Source organism: Ranitomeya variabilis, chromosome 1 (assembly GCF_051348905.1).
Source record: "Ranitomeya variabilis isolate aRanVar5 chromosome 1, aRanVar5.hap1, whole genome shotgun sequence".
In the NCBI taxonomy this organism is placed as follows: Eukaryota; Metazoa; Chordata; class Amphibia; order Anura; family Dendrobatidae; genus Ranitomeya; species Ranitomeya variabilis.
The window spans coordinates 1,041,336,691-1,041,356,621 of record NC_135232.1 but is presented as its reverse complement, the minus strand read 5'-3'; the positions used below and the strand labels follow the sequence as shown (position 1 = coordinate 1,041,356,621).

The window sequence follows — 19,931 nt, the reverse complement described above, 5'->3', positions numbered from 1 at the left end:
AGTTGCGTTTGTCAGGCGTAGGGCAGCGGTCAGCCCAGGTTCCATCACCCTAGAGCTCGTCTGATATTTATTATACTTTGCTTATCCTGTGCTATCCCTAGCCATTGGGGATTCATGACAGTGTGGGCCCCGGTGATGATCCCGCACCTTTTCAGCACATGACAGCTAATCTGATCAGCTGACATTTGCGTGGAACAGCCGCAGGTGGAATCTCGATTCACCCACAGCTGTTAACATGTTAAATGCTGCTGTCAAACACTGACAGCGGCATTTAACATGCACGTGCAGGAAGCGTGTCATTACCGCCTCCAGCATGAGACCCCTGTGGTTGTCATTGCTGGATTGTTATGAGCACCACCTGGTGGTTGGCACTCAAAGCAAGTGAGAGGAATGGATACTCACAGCGATCTCCGAGGAATGGTCCCGGTGAGTATTCTGGCAGCTGTGCTCGCTCTGCTTGTGAGCAGCGCATGAGGTCCCTGCCATGCGCTGCTTGCAAGCATTAAGCAGCTGCTGGCACCGGAGCAGGATACTGCAATAGAGTGCCATGTAGGTGAGTGTAATTTTTTTATGTTTCCTGATGGGGCCATGGATACCCGGAACAGGATGGGGCCAATTATAAAAGAAAAAGGATGGAACCAACATTCCAGAAACAGGATGGGGCAACTATAAGAGAAAAAGGATGGGGCCAACATTCCAGGAACAAGATGGAGCCAATTATAAAAGAAAAAGGATGGGATCAACATTCCAGGAACAGGATGGGGCCAATTATACCAGAATAGGGATGGGACCAATCAAACCAGGACTGTGATAAGGCTAATCATACCAGGACTGGGATGGGGTCACGCATACCAGGACCGTGATGTTGCCAGTCATATCAGGATAAGGATATGGCCAATCATGCCAGGATAAGGATGGGGCCATGCACACCAGGAAATGGATAAGGGAGCCTTGCATACCAGGATAGGCGATATTACAGTACAGAATTTACATTTTTTTGCTTCAATTTGTTTTCTCCTAGTTTCCTCCTCTAAAACCTAGTTGCGTCTTGTGGTCCGCTGAATCTTATTGTCCGAAAAAATGCGGTACATTCAGTAGTACAAATATAACAGAAATTTATCCACTCGACAGAAGAAAGGATCTCTTTTACATTACATGTAGATTGGATGTTCCTTTATTTACCTTTGCTCTTTTAATGTTATTCACCTCTAATCCACTAAATTCGAATTCTGCCCAAATTTGGGCAGTAAATTCAGTTCTTAATTTGAACAAATTCTCTTTATTCAATACAATATGAATGTACATTATTATGCTATGAGGTCTCTCAGTAATATTAACTTTGAAAGGTTATCACTAAGGATTAGCAAATTGTTTTGAGGAATCTCATTAAAAAATTTGGATTTTTCAAATGTTTTACCATTTCAATTTATTTCAAACCAGCCAAATAAAGGCAAACTGTACTTTTTTTAATGAATTTAATAAAGTCAGGAATGTGCTTAAAAAAATAATTATCCAGATCTCACATGCCTTCTTTATTCTTGTCATTAAAGGGAATCTGTCACCCCCAAAATCGTATATGATCTGCCGCCACCGGCATCATGGGCTTATCTACAGCATTCTGTAATGCTGTAGATAAGCCCCCAATGTAACCTGAAAGATGAGAAATAAAGGTTATATTATACTCACCCAGGGGCGGTCCCGGTGCGGTCCGGTCCTCCTATCTTCATACGATGATGTCCACTTCTTGTCTTCTTGCTGCAGCTCAGGTGCAGGCGTACTTTGTCTGCCCTCTTGAGGGCAGAGCACAGTACTGCAGTGCGCAGGCACCGGGAAAGGTCAGAGAGGCCCGGTGCCTGCGCACTGCAGTACTTTGCTCTGCCCTCAACAGGGCAGACAAAGTATGCCTGCGCAGGAGCCGCAGCAAGAAGACAAGAAAAGGACATCATCATATGAATATAGGAGGTGCTGGACTAGACCACGACACCCATCGGACCCGTACCCCAGCGGGACCGCTCCTGGGTGAGTATAATATAACCTTTATTTCTCATCTTTCAGGTTACATCAGAGGCTTATCTACAGCATTACAGAATGCTGTAGATAAGCCCCTGATGCCGGTGGCCGCAGCTCATATGCGATTTTGGGGGTGACAGATTCCCTTTAATGACAAGAATAAAGAAGGCATGTGAGATCTGGATAAATATTTTTTTAGCACGTTCCTGACTTTATTGAATTCATGAAAAAAGTACAGTTTGCCTTTATTTGGCTGGTTTGAAATAAATTGAAGTGGTAAAAAATCTGGCAAATCCAAATTTTTTATTGAGATTTCTCAAAACAATTTGCTAATCCTTAGTGATAACCTTTCAAAGTTAGTATTACTGGTCACATAAAATCATGCACAGTTATAAAGGTATAATTCACTAAACTAATTGTTCGTTGCACAACCGATGTCGGTTTTATAAAAATCAATTGATTGTGCACAAAGTTTGAATTTAGAATATTGTTACGGTACTGTTTAGTTAACATTCACAAATACATCAGAAAAGGAATGAGATCACCAAACATCTTCTCCACTAGTTTATGCTTTATTGGAATTCAAATCAGTGGGACAATGCTGCATTCTACTCAGAAGTATTGATTATCATTACTTGAAGAGCTTTCAAGCTCTTGCCTAGCTACTGGTGTGGTTGATTAAAATACATGTCCAATCATAGGACATTTTTCATTTCTATAGCCTGTCAATTAGGCGTGGTTAGTTCTTTTCATTCTAAAGATTCTATATGACAATCTATTCTTTGACTCAACAATCTGTTCTCTTAACTATAATACAATGCACTGATGGTACCATAGAGATTATCTAGACATGACAGTGGGGCAAGTAACAAATGCCTTTGATGTCTATATCTATTATGGAACAGAAATGAGTAACCAATCTCGCTAACAAGATGAAATAGGAAAACACAACAATGAGAATTCTATTTTATTAATTGTTTTAGAACGATTCCCCACAATTCTCCCTGTAGTGTGTAGATCCTAAATAAGTAATCATGTATTCCTGATTCAGTTTGTCTTATAGCGTATATGAATTTTTAATTGTAACATATGAGAAATTTAAAGAAAAAGAGTAAATCCTGCAAAGAAGTAAAGAAAGGTGCTCTTTGTATAGCACATAATTTTAAAACTTATTTTTGCAGAAAGCTATAATACTGCAGGTTATTCTTTTTTAAAGTAAAGAAAAAGAAGGTACATTCTGCTGTTAACTATCTGTATCTATAGTTATAACCATGAGTAAATAATTTATACTATTTATAATCTACAACATTTTTTTGGGAGTCTGCATTCTATTACTATTTCATTTAGTAAAATGACATGTGCAGTTATAACTTGTAAACCTTTTGACCATATAAAGCAACATAAAATTATTTTGGCAGCTTAATCAAAATAAAGAGCGCTACATTGTCTATGCTCAATGCAATACTCATATCATACTAACTTTAAATCCATTGAAATTGTAGAGAAAAAAATGCCAACATCAAAATCTCCATGGATAGATGTAATAGATTTCCTATGAATGCTAAAATTAGAAAAATGTATTTGATAAGTAAATGTTCATTCAAAGAGATGTAATTAAGCATAATTTTAAAGCTAAAATATTCTAAATAATAATTTGCATACTGTATTTAAGTGCATTAAGTCATGTAAGATTATTTTGAAGCTAAAATAATAAATAAAATTTATATTTTGTCTGATTTTCTAGATTAATAATGTTGTTTTTACTTATTATCCATGCTTGAACCCAAAATCCATTCCAGATAGCCATAAAAATTACATCTTGGTTCAAACCATTATATAAACTCTTAGTATGACTTATAAATACGTTTTGTTTGCAAAAAGCAATGGTCAAACTTTTTGCCAAAAACAGAAAAACATTTTTGCATGTGTTATGGGTTGAATGTACAATTATTTCAATTAATCTGGAAAAAATGGATAGTAACCAGAGGTAATCAACAGCATATTTAACCAAACACTGAAGCATCAGACATTTACAGCTACCCAAATTATATAAACAGTCTAAAAAGTATTCCATTTTGGTGTGCTGATGCATGCATTGCTGTTTTTCATAAACAAGTGTTGAAAATGGAAAAAGACATGGGATTTTCACAATGTTAGGTAAAACAATTATCCTGGACTTTGCTCATGACTAGTGTTGAGCATTCCGATACCACAAGTATCGGGTATCGGCCGATACTTGCGGTATTGGAATTCCGATACCGAGTTCCGATATTTTTGTGATATCGGAAATCGGAATCGGAAGTTCCCAGTGTATGGTTCCCAGGGTCTGGAGGAGAGGAGACTCTCCTTCAGGCCCTGGGATCCATATTCATGTAAAAAATAAAGAATTAAAATAAAAAATATGGATATACTCACCCCTCCGGAGGCCCCTGGACCTTACCGATGTAACCGGCAGCCTCCGTTCCTAAGAATGAGGAGTTTAGGACCACAAGCCGCCACATCATCGAAGGTCCTAAACTCCTCATTCTTAGGAACGGAGGCTGCCGGTTACATCGGTAAGGTCCAGGGGCCGCCGGACGGGTGAGTATATCCATATTTTTTATTTTAATTCTTTATTTTTTACATGAATATGGATCCCAGGGCCTGAAGGAGAGTTTCCTCTCTTTCAGACCCTGGGAACCATCCAGAATAGCTTCCGATACTTGTGTCCCATTGAATTGTATTGGTATCGGGTATCGGTATCGGCGATATCCGATATTTTTTGGGTATCGGCCGATACTATCCGATACCGATACTTTCAAGTATCGGAAGGTATCGCTCAACACTACTCATGAGCTTTGCTCATGGTAATTTTTCCATCATCCATTTGTGTGCTGACTGCAAGTGTGAACAGATCCATATTTAGCAAGCTTTGCTCATGGTAATTTTTCCATCATCCATTTGTGTGCTGACTGCAAGTGTGAACAGATCCATATTTAGCAAGCTTTGCTCATGGTAATTTTTCCATCATCCATTTGTGTGCTGACTACAAGTGTGAACAGATCCATATTTAGCAAGCTTTGCTCATGGTAATTTTTCCATCACTCCTGTGCTTTTTTTTTTCTCTGTTTTTGGTCTCTGATTCAAAGTGTTCAAAGCTATCTTTTTTTCCCACTGTTTTATGGCCTTGTTCCACATTGGTTGTTTACCCTGCATAGTAATGCCTGCTCTGGCCTTATGCTAATTGGTTAATTGCTGATTGTGGCCATTTGGTTTCTGATGCTAGCAGTCATTTCATTTCATATATATTTGGTCTGGCTGGGATAGCCCACATGTGGGGTCGCGTGTGCAACAGATATTAAGTGCAACAGTATAAAGTGCTTGGCAGTTAGACAATGGCAGTTGGACAGGGCAGGAAACAGGTAAGGTGCTTACGTTTTTCAATTAATCATGCTTCTTGGTCAGTCATACTACATTATGCATTGATCATATCAATCTGCTTCTTATTTGATTTTACTTATGCTTTCTCACAACTCGCCCGCCATTTAACACATTCTGGCCACTCTCTCTATATCCACCCCTCCCTTCTCCCCTCTCCCATGTATAACTCTGAGGCTCTACTGACATTTCTTACCCACTCCAAACCAGCCACTACTGCCATGCAGCAATCAAAACATTCATACAAATCATCCCACCACCTGCTCTTTCTGTTTTTTATCCTTCTACTAGTTTCAGGTGACATCTCCCCGAACCCTGGGCCACCCTCCACCAGCATACATTACTCTCCTCCAGCTGCATATAGAAACCCTGCCAATCTTATTAACATTCAGTGCATGCCTTCTCCTATAGCTTTCCAATGTGCACTCTGGAATGCTCGGTCTGTGTGTAACAAACTAACTTACATTCACAATCTTTTCCTCTCTAATTCCCTTAACCTTCTAGCTATTACAGAAACCTGGATCCAGCATTCAGACACCACCGCTGCTGCTGCTCTCTCTTTTGGTGGGCTGAAATTTTCACATACCACCAGACCTGAAAACAGACAGGGTGGGGGTGTTGGTTTGCTCCTTTCATCACAATGTGCTTTCCAGGTCATCCCCCCGGTTCCCTTACTTACATTTCCTTCCTTTGAAGTCCACGCCGTCAGACTCTTTAAGCCCTTCTCCTTGCAGGTGGCAGTTGTTTATCGCCCTCCAGGCTCCTCCCGCCTGTTTCTAGACCACTTTGCCACCTGGCTTACTCACTTTCTAACCTGTGACATCACCACCCTCATCATGGGAGACTTTAACGTCCCCATCAATGATCCCCTCTCCCAATCTGCCTCTCATCTTCTTTCTCTAACCTCTTCATTCGGCCTCTCACAGTTTACTAATTCTCCTACGCATGAGGACGGGAATACTCTGGACCTGGTTTTCTCCTGTCCCGGATCGCTGCACGACTTTACTAACTCCCCTCTCCTGCTTTCGGACCACAACCTTCTTTCCTTCTCTGTCAAGAATTGTCTCTCACTCAGGACACCCCCACTTACCACACTTATCGGAATACAAGTTCCATTAATACCCAGCAGCTTATGGACAATCTCCACACATCTTTAGCCCCCATCTCCTCCCTCTCCTGTCCAGATTTAGCATTGTCACACTTCAATAATACACTGAAGAATGCCCTAGATGAAGCAGCACCTTCTACATGTAGAACGACCTGACACAGACAATGGCAGTCCTGGCACACTATGCAAACACACTTTCTTCAGCGTTGTTCAAGGTGTGCAGAGCGGCAGTGGAGAAATTCTCTCTTAGCAGAAGACTTCATCCACTATAAGTTCATGCTCAAAACCTATAACTCTGCCCTTTATCTGGCCAAACAATCCTACTTCACCACCCTCATCACCTCACTATCCAACAACCCCAAACAACTTTTTGAAACCTTAAACTCCCTCCTGAAACCTAACGTACAGGCCTCATCACCAATCTCAGTGGTGAGGATCTGGCCACATACTTCCTAGAAAAAATCAACCACATCCATCAGGCTATCTCAGCCCAATCTCCTCAGTGCCTGGATCCCCTTCCCTGCTGCACCTCAAGCTCACTAGACATCTTTGAGCCTGTCTCAGAAGAAGTTTCCAAGCTCCTCGCTTCTGCTCGGCCTACAACCTGCAACAGTGACCCCATTCCTTCACCTCTCCTGCAGTCTCTCTCACCAGTGGTCACCACTCACCTGACTAAAATATTTAACCTCTCTCTTTCTTCAGGTATCTTTCCCTCCTCATTTAAACATGCCATCATAACCCCTTTACTTAAAAAGCCATCCCTGGACCAGAACTGCACTGCAAACTACAGACCTGTCTCTAACCTTTCCTTCATTTCTAAACTCCTGGAACGCTTGGTCCGCTCCCGTCTGATCCACTATCTCTCAGATAACTCTCTTCTCAACCCCTTACAATCTGGTTTCCGCTCTTTACACTCCACTGAAACTGCCATCACTAAAGTCTCTAATGATCTAATAACAGCTAAATTTAAAGGTCATTGCTGATTCTCCTGGATCTCTCTGCCGCATTTGACACTGTGGATCACCAGCTTCTTCTCACTATGCTCCACTCCATAGGCCGCAAGGACACAGCCCTCTCCTGGTTCTCCTCCTACCTCTCTGACTGCTCCTTCACTGTATCCTTTGCCGGCTCCTCTTCCTCTCCTAATCCCCTTACTATCGGGGTTCCGCAGGGCTCAGTCCTAGGCCCCCTTCTCTTCTCTCTATACACGGCCCATATTGGACAAACAATCAGCAGATTTGGGTTCCAGTATCATCTCTATGCTGATGACACCCAATTAAACACTTCTTCCCCTGTCATCACCCCTACCCTAATTCAAAATACCAAGGATTGTAAGTCTGCTGTCTCTAACATCATGTCCTCCCTCTATCTGAAACTAAATCTCTCCAAAATGGAACTTCTTGTGTTTCTCCCTTCTACTAACCTCACTCTTCCCAACATCAAAATTACCCTGTAGGGTTCAACCATAACTCCCAAGCAGCATGCCTGCTGTCTTGGGGTCATATTCAACACCGATCTTTCCTTTACTCCCTATATCCGATCACTCACTCGCTCTTGTCACCTGCATCTTAAAAACATCTCCAGAATCCGACCTTTTCTCACCTTTGAAACTGCTAACACTCTTACTGTTGCTCTTATTCATTCTCGTCTGGACTACTGCAACTCTCTTCTGATCGGTCTCCCTCGTACCAAACTTTCTCCTCTCCAATCCATCTTGAATGCGGCAGCCAAGGTCATATTTCTGTCCAACCGCTTCACCGATGCCTCCATGTTGTGCCAGTCATTACACTGGCTACCCATTCGCTACAGGGTCCAGTATAAACTCATCTCTCTCACCCACAAAGCCCTCCACAGTTCTGCACCGCCTTATATATTCTCTCTCATCTCTGTCTATTGCCCAACACGTGCCCTCCGTTCTACAAATGACGTAAGGCTAACATCCCCCATAATCCGAACCTCGCACCTCCGTCTCCAAGACTTCTCTCATGCTGTGCCAGCTCTCTGGAATGCACTTCCCCAGACGATCAGGCTGATACCTAGCCCCGACCTATTCAAGTGCACTCTATAAACTCATCTCTTCAAACAAGCCTACCACATCACCTACTCAGTAAACTAACTTTGTCCCGTTCCCTCCTTCCAAATATTATTTTAAATCTGCACCCTACTATTCATCTGTCTCCACACCCTCCATGCACATGATAACTGCACTTGATACTTGACTATTGCACTTAAACACACGGGCTGATGACCGGATCATGCAGCTTTATATGAAAATCCCTCTTTATTATAATTGCCAGACCTGAAATAACAAGCACTTTTCACCTATTGTGTCCCCCCATTTCCTTGAAGAATGTAAGCTTGCGAGCAGGGACCTCACTCCTAATGTCACTGTTTAAATTGTCTTAACTTGTATTGAATTTGTCTGTACATGTCCCCGCTTAATTGTAAAGTGCTGCAAAATATTTTGGCGATATATAAATAAAAATTATTATTATTATTATTATTATTATTATTATTATTATTATCCTGGGAAGTATAAAGATCTTTGCACTTTTCTTTTTCATAAGCTGTCCAAAAATTATCTCTTTAACTAGGGTGACAAACCGGGTGTATAGTTTGAATGTGAAGAAGTAATAGCCTCCCAAATAAAATTGATAAAAATTACATCTATTTTGGGTTTCTCAGAGTAACCCACACTTTAGTTTGACGGAGGCAGGATGTAGACTGTTGCTGCTTTACTCTGTTTCTACCAAAGCTGCAACATATTCATTGTTAAATTCCAGTGAGCTTGAGTGTCGCAAACCAGATGCTGCTCTTACACACCCTTTTTTCTGAAAAGCACTGAGGACATACTTTTTCATTTAAGACCTTTAGAATTGTGCTGACTTTTTTGTTAAGTGTGTATATTTTTAAAGAAATCTTGCACTAGTAAAAGCAGGATATAGGGAATGCATGAAGTATGAACAATTTTGCCTGATTGTAAGGCAACCAGATTGTTCCAGACATTGTTATTCCAATTCCAAGTTGTAGTTCACCTAGAGCTAGCCAGTAGGCAAGTTGCCTCTTTATGCACATCTGAAACTTTTTGCCATGTGACTCTTCTCCCCAGACTTTCAAGCAGTTAAAATTATTGCCTCTGTCTTGCCTTGCATGAGAAAAAAGAAAGCAGTCAGTGTGTTGAATCAATTATGTGTCCCATGTCACTTGGAGCTGGGGTCATGTCAGGAGGTGTAGGAGGAGACATGGGTCTCACTGAGTGCAGCTTTGAGACTGTGGCTCTGATGAGAGTTGTCATCACTAGGGTTGGCCATTTTCAGAAGTCGCCGACTTTTGGCAAAGTCGGGTTTCATGAAACCCGACCCGACCCCTGTGTGGGGTCGGCCATGAGGTCGGCGATCTTCTGAATCTGGTATCGGAATTCCGATACCAAGTTCCGATATGTTTGCGATATCGGAAATCGGTATCGGAATCCACATTTAAGTGTAAAATAAAGAATTAAAATAAAAAATATTGATATACTCACCTCTCCGACGCAGCCTGGACATCGCCACTGGTAACCGGCATCTTCCTTTCCTAAGAATGGCGCTTGAAAGACCTTTCGATGACGTCACAGCTTGTGATTGGTCACGGCCGCCCACGTGACTGCTCAGCGACCAATCACAAAGCCGTGACGTAATTTTCAGGTCCTAAATTCCTCATTCTAGGAATTTAGGACATGAGAATTACACTCACCGGCCACTTTATTAGGTACACCTGTCCAACTTCTTGTTAACACTTAATTTCTAATCAGCCAATCACATGGCGGCAACTCAGTGCATTTAGGCATGTAGACATGGTCAAGACAATCTCCTGCAGTTCAAACCGAGCATCAGTATGGGGAAGAAAGGTGATTTGAGTGCCTTTGTACGTGGCATGGTTGTTGGTGCCAGAAGGGCTTGTCTGAGTATTTCAGAAACTGCTGATCTACTGGGATTTTCACGCACAACCATCTCTAGGGTTTACAGAGAATGGTCCGAAAAAGAAAAAAAATCCAGGGAGCGGCAGTTCTGTGGGCGGAAATGCCTTGTTGATGCCAGAGGTCAGAGGAGAATGGGCAGACTGGTTCGAGCTGATAGAAAGGCAACAGTGACTCAAATCGCCACCCGTTACAACCAAGGTAGGCCTAAGAGCATCTCTGAACGCACAGTGCGTCGAACTTTGAGGCAGATGGGCTACAGCAGCAGAAGACCACACCGGGTACCACTCCTTTCAGCTAAGAACAGGAAACTGAGGCTACAATTTGTACAAGCTCATCGAAATTGGACAGCAGAAGATTGGAAAAACGTTGCTTGGTCTGATGAGTCTCGATTTCTGCTGCGACATTCGGATGGTAGGGTCAGAATTTGGCGTAAACAACATGAAAGCATGGATCCATCCTGCCTTGTATGGAGCATCTTTGGGATGTGCAGCCGACAAATCTGAGGCAACTGTGTGATGCCATCATGTCAATATGGACCAAAATCTCTGAGGAATGCTTCCAGCACCTTGTTGAATCTATGCCACGAAGAATTGAGGCAGTTCTGAAGGCAAAAGGGGGTCCAACCCATTACTAGCATGGTGTACCTAATAAAGTGGCCGGTGAGTGTACGTCACGGCTTTTGATTGGTCGCTGAGCGGTCACATGAGCCGCCGCGACCAATCACAGCACCGTGACATCATTGAAAGGTCCTTCACGCGCTCATTCTTAAGAAGGAAGGCTGCCGGAAAGAAGCAGGGTGCGTCCGAGGGTGAGTATATACCTAATAGGAATATACTCACCCTCGGCTTCTTTCCGACAGCCTTCCTTCTTAAGAATGAGCGCGTGAAGGACCTTTTGATGATGTGACGGCGCTGTGATTGGTCGCGGCGGCCCACGTGACCGCTCAGCGACCAATCAAAAGCCGTGACGTAATTCTCATGTCCTAAATTCCTAGAATGAGGAATTTAGGACCTAAAAATTACGTCACGGCTTTGTGATTGGTCGCTGAGCGGTCACGTGGGCGGCCGCGACCAATCACAAGCCGTGACGTCATCGAAAGGTCTTTCATGCGCCATTCTTAAAAACGGAAGATGCCGGTTACCAGCGGCGATGTCCAGGCTGTGTCGGAGAGGTGAGTATATCAATATTTTTTATTTTAATTCTTTATTTTACACTTAAATATGGATCCCAGGGCCTGAAAGAGAGTTTCTTCTCCTTCAGACCCTGGGAACCATAGTATCCCATTGCACTGCATTGGGTTTCGTGTTTCGGCCGACCCCGACCCCGACTTTTTTATAGGATCGGCCGATTTCACTCGACCCGACTTTTGAGAAAGTCGGGTTTCGTGAAACCCGACCCGATCCTATAAAAATAAAAGTCGCTCAACCCTAGTCATCACTACCCGGTGACTATGAATAGCAATGCTTTACTGCTGTTCACAGATGCCAGAGACATTGAGGATTATGAAATGCATGGAGAAACTTTGTGGGAACATTTGTTAAATAAATTGATTAAAGAGAAATATAGTGGGGGAATTGTTATTAAAATAAAGTATTTTTTCTGTATGTGGTTTTCTTTTTAGGGATTGCTAGGTTAGTAATTCGAGTGTCTGATAGATGCGTCTCCATTCCTAACTACTGGGCTTAATGCCAGCTCACATTACACAGCTAACAACAACCACAAGAAACATTGCCTAGGTTGTCAATGCACCAGGGTAATTGGGAAAAGCCAGGCAGCGCACCAGAATTGGAGAAATCTAATGAGGTGCAACAATTTTGGGGTGGCTAAGGGCTGGTACTTTTAGGCTGATATCAGCCCCCAGCTCTCTGCTTTACCTTATCTGGTCACCAAAACTATGGGAGACTCCAAGTCATTTTTTTTAAATTATTTAAAAGGTTTAAAAAAGGTTAAAACATCCTTTAGTTCCGCATGGAAGGCTCTAAAGTGTGCAACTTTATATTCTTTAGGGGTGGACAATAATCTAAGCTCTCCCTCTTTTAACAACTGTCCCTTAGCTGCTTCTATGGGATAGTATGCTAAGCCATGGCATTACCGGGTGATATGTAAATGTGGCCAGCCATTCACAGTAATGCCAGTAACTAGTGTTGAGCATTCCAATACTGCAAATATCGGGTATCAGCTGATATTCGCTGTATCGATATTCCGATACCGAGTTCCGATAATTTTGTGATATCAGAAATCGGAATCGGAAGTTCCTATAAGTTCCCAGGCGTGTGCGGTGCGTGTAAGTTCCCTCAGGTCCTGGGATCCATATTCATGCAAAAATAAAGAATAAAAATAAAAAATATGGATATACTCGCCCCTCCGACAGACCCTGGACCTCAGCGGTGCAACCGTCAGCCTCCGTTCCTAAGAATGCAGTGAGTGTAGGACCTGCAATGACGTCGTGGCTTGTGAATGGTCGCGTGAGCGGTCACATGAGTGGTCACACGACCAATCACAAGCCGCGATGTCATCGAAGGTCCTTCACTCTGCATTCTTAGGAATGGAGGCAGACGCTTGCAGCGGTGACAGCCAGGGCTCATCCGAGGGTGAGTATATCCCCATATTTTTTATTTTTATTCTTTATTTTTTACATGAATATGGATCCCAGGGCCTGAAGGAGAGTTTCCTCTCCTTCAGACCCTGGGAACCATCCAGGATCACTTCCGATATTTGTGTCCCATTGACTTGCATTGGTATCGGGTATCGGTATCGGTATCGGCGATATCCGATATTTTTTGGATATCGGCCGAACCAATCCGATACCGATACTTTCAAATATCGGAAGGTATCGCTCAACACTACCAGTAACCAATGTGGCCATGGCATTACTGTGCATAGCAGTCAATCCTCGCATGTTTATTGGCTGTCTAACAGCTGTAAAACACGTGGGTTGGGAATCTGAGTATTGTGCTCAAGCACACGAGATAGTCGATCGAGTAACAAGTGTGCCCGAGCCCCCTGATGCTTGATTGAGTGTCGAGCAGTGGCAGGCACACTCGCTCATCACTGTTTGTAACATTATTTACTGCAGGACAGTCTCAGAATGGCAAATACTAGGTAAATTAGGGGAAATGTTAGGAAGAAAAAACAGTGTTTGCTGTAATTTATCCATCTTGAGACTGTATAGGAATCTCAGGATGATGCTTTGCAGGTAAACCAGATGAGCATAAAGGGTGAGGAAGTGTCCTGTGTGCTGCGTTATGAAGGACAGAAACAGCTCTACCTCTTTGGAAATGTAGTCTAAAAACACAAAGGGAGAGTTATCAGTAAAAGAAATTACACTAAAATGTCTACAATGGTTAAACAGAAGTTTAAAAATACACTGCTCAAAAAAATAAAGGGAACATTTAAACAACAGAATATAACTCCAAGTAAATGAAACTTCTGTGAAATCAAACTGTTCACTTAGGAAGCAACACTGTTTGACAAACAATTTCACATGCTGTTGTGCAAATGGAATAGACAACAGATGGAAATTATTGCAAATTATCAAGACACTCAATAAAGGAGTGGTTCGGCAGGTGGGGACCACACACCACATCTCAGTACCAATGCTTTCTGGCTGATGTTTTGGTCACTTTTGAATGGTGGTTGTGGTTTCACACTTGTGGCAGCATGAAACAGACTCTACAACCCACACAAGTGGCTCAGGTAGTGCAGCTCATCCAGGATCGCACATGAATGCAAGCTGTGGCAAGAAGGTTTCTGTCAGCGTAGTGTCCAGAGGCTGGAGGCACTACCAGGAGACAGGATAGCACACCAGGAGATGGGGAGGGGGCCGTAGGAGGGCCACAACCCAGCAGCAGGACTGCTACCTCAGCTTTTGTGCAAGGAGAAACAGGAGGAGCACTGCCAGAGGCCAGCAAAATGACTTCCAGCAGGCCACAAATGTGCATGTGTCTGCACAAACGGTTAGAAACTGACTCCATGAGGATGGTCTTAGTGCCCGACATCCACAGATGGGGTTGTGCTCACAGCCCAACACTATGCAGGACGCCTGGCATTTACCACAGAACACCAGGATTGGCAAATTCGCCACTGGAGCCCTGTGCTCTTCACAGATGAAAACAGGTTCACACTGAGCACATGTGACACATGTGACAGAGTTTTCTGGAGATGCCGTGGAGAGCGAACTTCTGCCTGCAACATCCTTCAGTATGACTGGTTTGGCAGTGGATCAGTAATGGTGTGGGGTGGCATTTCTTTGGAGGGCTGCACAGACCTCCATGTGCTCGCCAGAGGTAGCCTGACTGCCATTAGGTATCAAAATGAGATACTCAGACCCATTGTGAGACCGTATGCTGTTGCAGTTGGCCCGGGGTTCCTCCTAATGCAGGACAATGCCAGACCTCTCATGGCTGGAGTGTGTCAGCAGTTCCTGCAAGATGAAGGCATTGAAGCTATGGACTGGCCAACCATTTCCCAGACCTGAATCCGATTGAACACATCTGGGACATCATGACTCACACCATCCACCAACGTCACGTTGCACCACAGACTGTCCAGGAGTTGACGGATAGTTTAGTCCAGGTCTGGGAGGAGATCCCTCAGGAGAACATCCGCTGTCTTATCAGGAGCATGCCTAGGCATTGTAGGGCGGTCATGAAGGCACATGGAGGCAACACACACAACTGAACATCATTTCCTTGTCTTGAGGCATTTCCACTGAAGTTGAATCAGCCTGTAATTTGATTTTCAACTTTGATTTTGAGTATCATTCCAAATCCAGACCTCCATGGGATATACATTTTGATTTACATTGATCATTTTTATGTTTTATTGTTCTCAACATATCCCACTATGTAATGAATAAAGATTTGCAACTGAAATATTTCATTCAGTGATATCTAGGATGTGGTATTTTAGCGTTCCCTTTTTTTTGAGCAGTGTATAAAATAAAGGTAAAGGAGGATATGATGAGAGAGTTTAATTTGTACCAGACCAACATTTGTTATACTTAGGGTATGTGCACACGTCCGGATTTCTAGCAGAAATTTCCTGAAGAAAACCGGAAATTTTCTGCAAGAAATCCGCATTTTTTTGGGGGGGGGTTTCCATTTTTTTCGCGTTTTTTTAGCATTCTGCAAGCGTAATTAGCTTGCAGAATGCTAAAGTTTTCCAAGCGATCTGTGGCATCACTTGGAAAACTGACTAACAGGTTGGTCACACTTGTCAAACATAGTGTTTGACAAGTGTGACCTACTTTTTACTATAGATGCTGCTTATGCAGCATCTATAGTAAAAGATAGAATGTTTAAAAGTAATGAAAAAAAAAAAAAATGGTTATACTCACCTGCATGCATCCGTTCCTATAGATGCCGGTGTGGTTCAGGACCTTCCATGATGTCGCGGTCACGTGAGCGGTCACATGACCGGTCTCGACCAATCACAAGACCGCGATGTCATCGCAGGTCCTTCACCGCACACCAGCTATAGAAACTGAAGCGGCAGCATGCAGCGGGGAGGCGGGAAGACATCGAAGGTGAGTATATCGCTATTTTTTATTTTAATTCTTTTTTTTTACCTATTATATGGTGCCCAGTCCGTGGACGAGAGTCTCCTCTCCTCCACCCTGGGTACCAACCGCACATAATCTGCTTACTTCCTGCATGGTGTGCACAGCCCCGTGCGGGAAGTAAGCAGATCAATGCACTCCTAGGTGTGCGGAATCCCCTGCAATTCCGCATTTTAATGAACATGTTGCTTTTTTTTCCACGATGCGATTTTTTCGCGGAAAAAAAGGCTACATTTGCATAAAAAATGCAGAATACGCTGAAAATAATGGGAGGCATATGTTAGCGTTTTTTTCGCGTTTTTATCATGTCTTTATAGCGAAAAAACGTGAAAAAAACGCAAAAAATACTGAAAGTGTGCACATGGCCTAAAAGTTGTTCTTTATAATAAACCTTAGTCAAGGGAGTATGGGCATCTTATAGTGATTGTTAATTATTTAAAATGCTTATCTTACTCCATGTGTTGTTTCTAGGGATAAGCAAACATGATCGGTGATACTCGTATATCACTTGAGTATTTGTGTGCTTGGATGAGCTCGGTATTCAGCGAGCATTAATCAGTGCTCGATATTAAGCTTGAATCCCTGCCCCTCATGTTTGGTGCCTTTTGCACAGCCAATAAGCATGCAGAGATTTTTTTGCAAGTCACTGTAAGGCTGTAGCCATCTTAGTAGTGGCATTAATGTGATTGACTGGCAGTTTGACATCAAGGGTTATAAAAGGCCAGACGCTGCCAAGCTTGGAACACTGATGTCATTGCACAGCAGTGTGACAGTTGCTATTGGAGGAAGAGATTGCTTCTTTAGGCCTGTGTGTGCACAGTTCAGTGAATCAGAGTCCTGTAGTGTTGATACTGGTGCTGAAGCTGAACCATCATATTAACAGTCCTTGTAAAGGCTAATTTGGAGCTTTGCTGTTTGTATCATTTGTGTCAGATACAATCTGCATTTAGCTTAGGGAGGGCGAGAAAGTTGCAGGAGCAAGGGGAGTGGCTGAATACAGTCTCTAGGCAAGGATTAGGTCTTTGCAGTCCATTGCTAAATGTATAGCTGCGGCAGTTGACCACATTTTTATTTTTGGGGTGAAAAAAATGACTATATTGTCATCCATAGAGTTAGGTGGTTTGTGGTATATTTCTGTGTTATATAATACTCCAAATAAGCGTTGAAACATTTTTCTGGATTCAATTACTCCCCCATAGAGTATTATGCGGTATGTGATATATTTTGGTCTTTTATAACAGTCCAAAAACAATGAAAATATTTTCTGCATTCAGGTACTCATCCATATACTAGTACGTGATCTGTTGTACACTTCAGTGTTAAATGTCACTCCCTAAAAGTGTTGAAACATATTTTTTATTCAATTACTGATCCATATACTATTACATGGTCTGTGGACCATTTGAGTGTTCTACAACAGTTCTAAGAAAGTGTTGACAGTTTTTTCAGCAAGCAAGTACGCATCCATATACAATTATGTGATCTGTCATACATTTCAGTGTTAAATAGAACTCCAAAAAAACATTGAAACATTTATTTACAGTGGGGCAAAAAAGTATTTAGTCAGCCAGCAATAGTGCAAGTTCCACCACTTAAAAATATGAGAGGCGTCTGTAATTTACATCATAGGTAGACCTCAACTATGGGAGACAAACTGAGAAAAAAAAATCCAGAAAATCACATTGTCTGTTTTTTTTATCATTTTATTTGCATATTATGGTGTAAAATAAGTATTTGGTCAGAAACAAACAATCAAGATTTCTGGCTCTCACAGACCTGTAACTTCTTCTTTAAGAGTCTCCTCTTTCCTCCACTCATTACCTGTAGTAATGGCACCTGTTTAAACTTGTTATCAGTATAAAAAGACACCTGTGCACACCCTCAAACAGTCTGACTCCAAACTCCACTATGGTGAAGACCAAAGAGCTGTCAAAGGACACCAGAAACAAAATTGTAGCCCTGCACCAGGCTGGGAAGACTGAATCTGCAATAGCCAACCAGCTTGGAGTGAAGAAATCAACAGTGGGAGCAATAATTAGAAAATGGAAGACATTCAAGACCACTGATAATCTCCCTCGATCTGGGGCTCCACGCAAAATCCCACCCCGTGGGGTCAGAATGATCACAAGAACGGTGAGCAAAAATCCCAGAACCACGCGGGGGGGACCTAGTGAATGAACTGCAGAGAGCTGGGACCAATGTAACAAGGCCTACCATAAGTAACACACTACGCCACCATGGACTCAGATCCTGCAGTGCCAGACGTGTCCCACTGCTTAAGCCAGTACATGTCCGGGCCCGTCTGAAGTTTGCTAGAGAGCATTTGGATGATCCAGAGGAGTTTTGGGAGAATGTCCTATGGTCTGATGAAACCAAACTGGAACTGTTTGGTAGAAACACAACTTGTCGTGTTTGGAGTAAAAAGAATACTGAGTTGCATCCATCAAACACCATACCTACTGTAAAGCATGGTGGTGGAAACATCATGCTTTGGGGCTGTTTCTCTGCAAAGGGGCCAGGACGACTGATCCGGGTACATGAAAGAATGAATGGGGCCATGTATCGTGAGATTTTGAGTGCAAACCTCCTTCCATCAGCAAGGGCATTGAAGATGAAACGTGGCTGGGTCTTTCAACATGACAATGATCCAAAGCACACCGCCAGGGCAACGAAGGAGTGGCTTCGTAAGAAGCATTTCAAGGTCCTGGAGTGGCCTAGCCAGTCTCCAGATCTTAACCCTATAGAAAACCTTTGGAGGGAGTTGAAAGTCCGTGTTGCCAAGCAAAAAGCCAAAAACATCACTGCTCTAGAGGAGATCTGCATGGAGGAATGGGCCAACATACCAACAACAGTGTGTGGCAACCTTGTGAAGACTTACAGAAAACGTTTGACCTCTGTCATTGCCAACAAAGGATATATTACAAAGTATTGAGATGAAATTTTGTTTCTGACCAAATACTTATTTTCCACCATAATATGCAAATAAAATGATAAAAAAACAGACAATGTGATTTTCTGGATTTTTTTGTCTCAGTTTGTCTCCCATAGTTGAGGTCTACCTATGATGTAAATTACAGACGCCTCTCATCTTTTTAAGTGGTGGAACTTGCACTATTGCTGAATGACTAAATACTTTTTTGCCCCACTGTATTCAATTAGTGATCCATATACTATTACATGGTCTGTGGAATATTTCAGTGTTCTATCACAGTACAAAAAAGCGCTGACATTTTTTTCAGCAAGCAATTACTCATCCTTATACTATTACGCGGTCTGTGATACATTTCAGTGGCATATCACACTCCAAAAAAGCATTGAAACATTTTTTCTGGATTCAATTACTTATTTATATAATATTACGTGGTCTAGGGTACATTTCAGTGTTATATAACAGTTCAAAAAGCATTTAACAATTTGTCTGGATTCAATTAGTCATATATAGAGTATTAGGCACTTTCTGTTTCATTTTGGTGGGATATTTTTAACAACAATAGCTCTCTTTATTTTGATACTAAAAGTGTATGTATTGTCATTTATTAGAATAACTATAGCCTAGGTTGAAGTGAAATGTACAATTAAATAGCAGACCTGCGCACCACTGGGAATAATTTGCCTTACAGAAATGTGTTAAAACATTTAAATGAAATTGTTAATCAGGGACTGTTTATGGCCGCACCTGTTCCTAGTTGTTTTATAAAATGCTGCAATCACTGACACGTCTCATATATCTAGGTAGGGAATACTTATTAATACAACCAATGAATAATTAAAAAAAACCCTCTAAATTGTTACAGCTTTTTGAATAGAAATTAAAAAATATAAGAAAGCCTACCCAGATATACCTTGCACTTTTAATCTGAATGTTTCATTGTCCTTTA

General features: G+C 42.2%; 1 protein-coding gene across 4 annotated transcripts in view; it reads right to left on the bottom strand.

The window, feature by feature from the left end:
* SGCZ (sarcoglycan zeta) overlaps positions 1-19,931 on the bottom strand; it is a 1,541,618-nt gene that overhangs the window by 634,351 nt on the left and 887,336 nt on the right. The gene's annotated exons all lie outside the window — the stretch shown is intronic.